Below are 6,275 nucleotides of genomic sequence, written 5' to 3'. Positions count from 1 at the left end.
TTGGAGGTAGTACATCAGATGTATAATCCTCTTACTGCTTGGCTCCTACTGTTTACTTAGATAATTGACATAGTTTTTATTTATCATAAATGACTTACTTGAACATAAATGCCACCTCTTGTAAAATAATTAGATTTTAAGGACGCATATTCAATGTAATCAATGATAAAGAAAACATAGTCAACAAAAAAAAAAAAAAAAAAGACAAAATACGGAGCAATCTCTAACTCTCTATCTACAGACGTAAAGAATGAAAAAACTCAATCTTGATACCGGCCTTCTGCATCGCAAATCAACTTCCCATATAGCCTGAATGTTACATTGCACTTTTGCTAATTTATCTCGAAATCCTGAAAACGGTGATTTTTTCAAACTAAAAGGGTTAATAACACAATCATATCATACGGAGTACTACATTAAAATTAATGAAATAAAATAATAATATGCTATGCAATTGTACGTAAGTATGTAAGATTAGGGTTACATTGAACTTTGAAGTTGATTGGCTATTGCGTTGATTGAACTGTAAACATGTATACGTGTATTTGTCAACTTACCAAAAAAACATTGATATGATTAAAAAAATATTAATTTTTTGTTGTTGCAACTATCCAAATCCTTTTTTCATATTTCCTGAAAAATCATAAAAAATATACAATTAGATTTCTTAATTTAGAACTACATTAGATGCATGTAACAAAATTAATCTGCACAATAGAAATTAATAAGTTTATGTCAATTCGTGATTAATCCATGGGAGTGGGGATGACCGACTAATGGCAGATATTCAACCTTGGATTTATATACTAATTTATTTTAGTTTTAATTTCTAATCAATTTAGAATGCATAAAAGATACCCCGTAATAGAATTCTATTAGCTTTACAATTTCTGTACGGTTGCTTATGATCATGATGTGATAAAATATTATCTCTAAATAAAAATATTATTATTATCTCTAAATAAAATAATAATTTAGGTAGTTTCGAAAACTTGGGGTCTCTGTAATCGCTCGAAAAAAGCTTCCTTTAATAATATAGATAGATATACTAGATTTAATGCCCGTGCGATGCACAGGCCATTTGTAATACTATGTTATGTAAACAACGGATAAACATTGCAGTCTAGACTCTAGAGTTGAGTAACCTATGCATTCTCATATATTTTATCGAGATACATGAGCAATTAAACTAATTTTTAGGCACTATAAATTTATGGAAAATGATAAATACAACCCTTAAGGTGCCAAAAAAGGAGTGAAAACCTTAAATGAAGCATTAATGACATCAATTTACGCGTAATTGTGTCATAAATTCTTAATTTAATTCCATTTTGGGAAGTAATTTAGTTCTTAAATACAGCCCTTAGGGCTGTACTTATCATTAACGTAAATTTATTAGGTTTCTTTTACATGACAACTTTTTTTCTATAATTCGATGTAGTGCCTTTTCCTGTAAAAAATAAAATAAAATATAATAAAATTAAAAATAAGTTCTATGAATAGCTAAGGCGACCCTTAGTGTTAAATGCATCACTTTACTTTGTTTATGTAGAACACACTCCTAACTCCTTTGATCTTTATTTTTAACGTTGACTTTAATTGTTGACATACTTTATTTCGAAAACATAGTTTGCATGTGACACCAAAATTTAATCAAAATCGTGATTAATCCAACCTAGTTACATTAAGTGGATTATACGTTTAATGTACTACATTAGATGGTGCAGACTCAGAAACTCATTAAGTGTGAGGTAGTACAGATGTACACCCTATTAGTTAGATAAGGTTGTATTTTCTAGGTTTATTAGATTTGCTAATACCTTCAAAATTTATTAATATATGTAGATTAAGTGGAATAATTGTGTAGTTGAAATGAAATGTACAAGGTATTGAAAGATATTTCAGAAACAACAAATTTGGGGTTGTTTGGTTAATCAAGGAACTTAATTTTTCTAGGAAAATGCAATTCATGAGAATTAAGTTCCCTCATCCAATTCGGGTGAATTTCTGCAATTCATGGGAATTAAGTTCCCTCATCCAATTCGGGTGAATTTCGGAAAAATGTTTGGTTGCTCATGTAGAAATTAAATTCCACAGAAACTTCCAATGACCAAGGGGGGAGTAGGTAAGCAACTTCCCACATCATGTAGGCATTGGAAGTTCCTGGTAAGTGTTAATTCCTACATTTTCCAAAAATTAAGACAAACAAACAACCCATGTGTTTTCAAAATCATGGGATTTTTCAATGCCTATGTTTTCAAAGTGACAACCAAACGACCAAAGTATTAAAATGCAAAAGGTATATTTTGAAACGGATCCTAGAATAATAATAACAATAATAATAATAATAATAATAATAATAATAATAATAATAATAATAACAATAATAATAATAATAATTAGTTACGTATTATTGGACTTTTATTAGGAAACAAATTGTTGTTAACTTTCCACTAATTAATGAACCTAACAATCTTAATGCAACAAAACCATATAATTATTACCGTTTCACTCGATCAAACCAACTTCTTCTATTGACATTAACAATTATCTCTTTGGCTATACATTTGTTTGATCCATTGGTCGTTCTAATACAATTGGAATTTTATAGTTAGGGCCTCTTATTTCTACACCCTCCATCTCGGTTAATTATTAACTATTTAATTTTCGGGAATCTCAATTAATTGTTTAACTTTTTATTTTAGGAATACATTTGATGTGTAACTTGATCTTCCACACTCAATTTGTTCTATTTGTCATTCAATAATTGGTCCATTGCCATGGTCTTTGTGGCAAAATAAAAGGTAAACAAATAATTGGGACGGAGTTTGTAGGTTTCAGTCTAATTCCTTTGGTATATTATATTTGTGGGAGTCTCTTTCACCGCCCAAAACTCATACATACATAAAAGAAAGGTCTCTTAGGAAAATTCTCCTATGACTCAGGTGTGCCTCACCCTTATTTCTTAAAGTTATACATCAAAACCTCGCTTGCATGTTTTGGATAACATACGTATTACACAATCAAATAGAAATGTGTAAATATATATTCCTGTTAACTCCTCTTGAACCAGATCCACAGACTTCATACTCACAATAATTGCACATGAATAACACTATAATCAAGCGTAACTAATCTGTACATTCCTAATGTTATATGCGAAGAAAAGGCTTATTTAGATGTTCAAATAACCAAAAGACGACTTCAATAGATAATTGGCATGCCAAATTATGATTGCCAATTCTCCATTGCACTGGGATTCATGTAATCACAATATCTTTTGTAACAGTGTAGTGCATGTTCTAACTAAGATACCTCAATATTCAATATCACAGAGTGATAGAGTTTGTGAGAATATGTACTTACAAAATCTTTGATCATTGTCCAAGTAAAAGAGAAGGAAAAAAAAGCGAAGCAGTATAAAAGAATAAAACTTTTCTTTTTAAATTTACTGTAATTACCTATAATATTTCACTCTTTTAAAACCCACATGGCCACATCAACCTGTATCGATCGTTTAAGCATGCTGGAATTATTGATACCCTACACATAAAAAAAAACATAGATCAGTTAAAAAAATTAGGAATATAAAATAAAACAAATAGCACAAATGAACAAAAACTTGTTAAATAGACAAAAAACTAAATAATAATGCAAATTCATGAAATGAAAACTAAAAAAAAATGTTTCAGCGTGATATTAATTGATTTTATGTACTCCGTAGAACAATAAATAAAGCAGGTAAGATGATGAGCAACTGAATATGCATGAAAAACCTATCTATCTATAAATATGGGGTGAAGTTTAGGTTTGGTCTGTTAACCATTAAATAGCATCAAAGATATAAGGTTAGAATCCAACTTGGAAGAGAAGTCTCCATGTCTTTGATTTTCCTTTTAAACCGTACATCATATCTTTTTTAATATCTTTTATTTTTTTTATTTCGGTATACAAATTGAATAGTTAATAAAAAAATTGTTGGTAGTTTACAAACGTTGGACTCTCTATAATCGCTCGAAAAAAGCTTCCTTTAATAATTTAGATAAATATACTAGATTTAATGCATGTGCGATGTAAAGAAAATTACTCCGTATATTTTTATTATAAAATTCATATTATGCCGTGTTCACTGTTGTGTTATTAGCTCTAAAAAGCAGGGTCAAAGGACGTTTTATCACAAGCGTAAACGTTAGAATTTGAATAAATAGGATTATTATCAATAATTAACTCTCTAATGTTATCATTTACAAATATAAATTAAAATACCAAAAATATAAATTAATAATTATGGTAAAAGAAGCTTAGGGGGTGTAAGTTTGTCGCGAGATTAATCTTTAAATATACCGCATAGGCGTACAATGTCTAGGGGCAAATATTAAAACATAAATAACCCTTTTATTATGTATAATAGGTCTCATGAGAGACCGTCTTCCACTAATTTAGTGGGAGACATAATAGGAAAAAAAAAAGAAATTCGATGGATCACTCACCCCATCATGTGAGTTACCTAACCTAATAAGAGAAGTAAGTTGGACAGGTAAAACCTTTAACCCGAACCAGAAGATGAAAGCGATCCACCCTGCAAAAGAAGAGAATTAGGACCCAAACCTGCTGCCTCTTCTTCTTCTTCTTCCACTCTGATCTGATGAAATCTATCTCAGTCGTCATATCAGACGACTACTCTTACTATTACTCGGCCAAGGCTGGCTTAAATGAACCCTTTCATTGATAGAACTCTGAGATTAGGTAGGGTACAGTTCGAACATATCGAATCAAGGGACCAAACCGCGCGTTTAAGAGTAAGTGTGCTCTGGCTACTTCGGGCAAGTGCATGATGAGTTTGACAATTCCCCAGGATTGAGATCGTATCACGTCTCATAAACATTGGTTGAGTAGTAGTTGACTACATACATAAGTCTACTTATTTTCGAATAGTAAGTGGAGTATATTTATATTTATGTTATATGTTTTTATATATTTGAAACTATTGCTTCTTCTCATAGTTAGCTTTAAAAAAAACATAAATGAGTGAAACAAAAAATAAGGAGACTTGAGGTTCCAAGATACAAATTGTATAAAAAATTCCAAGTATTAATCTATACAAAAGAAGAAGAAAACAATCATGATCTGATGTAAACAATCGTTGCTTAGTTACCGAATTCATGCACGTAAACGAAAAGAAATTAAGATAAGGTTGAGCCTTCAAGAAGAGTTTTTCACGTATTTTCATAAGTGTGATTTCACATGTTCTTGCGTATAGTTCAACTATTGATATAGTTATTTATGCAAAGTATGGGAAACTACAAAATCTTATACTCCCTCCGTTCCAGTCATTTGTTATCTTTTGGTTTTGGCACAAAGACAAAGGAAAGAAGAGGTGACAAATTACTAAATGACATGTCGACCAAATTGAGTATGAATGACCAAATTGTTCATCAAATGCAATCCTAAAATAGAAAGGACAACAATTGACTGAGACGCCCCAAAATGGAAAAGGACAACAAATGACTAGGACAGAGGGAGTATCTTATATCTATCTATATTATTAAAGGAAGCTTTTTTCGAGCGATTACAGAAAGTCCAAGTTTTAGCGATTACAGAAAGTCCAAGTTTTAAAAAATTGTATGGGTTTTAAAAAATCACTTAATGATAAAGAAATAAATAGGTTGATAATGCTAAAGATAAAATTAGGTTCATATGAGTTATGATATACCAAAATTATATATAATAATCTTATATTTTAGGTAGAATTGGAGACAACTTCTAGAGGTGCAACAAAAGACATTAATTGGCAATAGCATTATCAATAACGAATAAGAAGTATTATAGTAATAACATTGTTATTGTTGTCAAATTCTAAGTTAATAGCCTATAACAACTCATTATAGACGGCAATTATCCGTCTATAGCAAAATTTACTCCATTACACAAAATCTCATTATAAACGGTAACTATCCGTCTATAACTAAAGATGGACCAAGTAACATACCACATTACACAAAATCTCATTATAAACGGTATAATGAGGTTACTGCTTCAAAAAAGAAGGGTGGACTAGGGATCAAAAAAGCAGACATTTGGAACATTGCCACTGTTGGTAAGCTTGTAAACTGGATCCATTCTAAGGCTGATAGATTGTGGATCAAATGGGTCAATGCTATTTACATTAAAGATCAGAACTGGCAGGAATACACCCCTCCTGCTGACAGTACTTGGGTTTGGAAGAGCATCTGCAAAGTGAAAGAGAAGTTTAAGGATGGGTTTGTGAATGGAAG

At 30.7% G+C, this 6,275-nt stretch overlaps 1 long non-coding RNA gene across 1 annotated transcript; it reads right to left on the bottom strand.

Moving 5' to 3' along the window:
- Positions 1-228: 228 nt before the first annotated feature.
- Positions 229-5,036, bottom strand: LOC141627282 (uncharacterized). The gene is made up of 3 exons (XR_012536851.1): positions 3,462-5,036; positions 558-633; positions 229-350 (listed from the first exon to the last, which is right to left on the bottom strand). It is a non-coding gene; the product is annotated as an uncharacterized LOC141627282 (long non-coding RNA).
- Positions 5,037-6,275: the final 1,239 nt, after the last annotated feature.

Source organism: Silene latifolia, chromosome Y, assembly GCF_048544455.1.
Source record: "Silene latifolia isolate original U9 population chromosome Y, ASM4854445v1, whole genome shotgun sequence".
Classification (NCBI taxonomy): domain Eukaryota; kingdom Viridiplantae; phylum Streptophyta; class Magnoliopsida; order Caryophyllales; family Caryophyllaceae; genus Silene; species Silene latifolia.
Note: the sequence above shows the minus strand (reverse complement) of the source record. Positions and strands in the feature narration are given on the sequence as shown.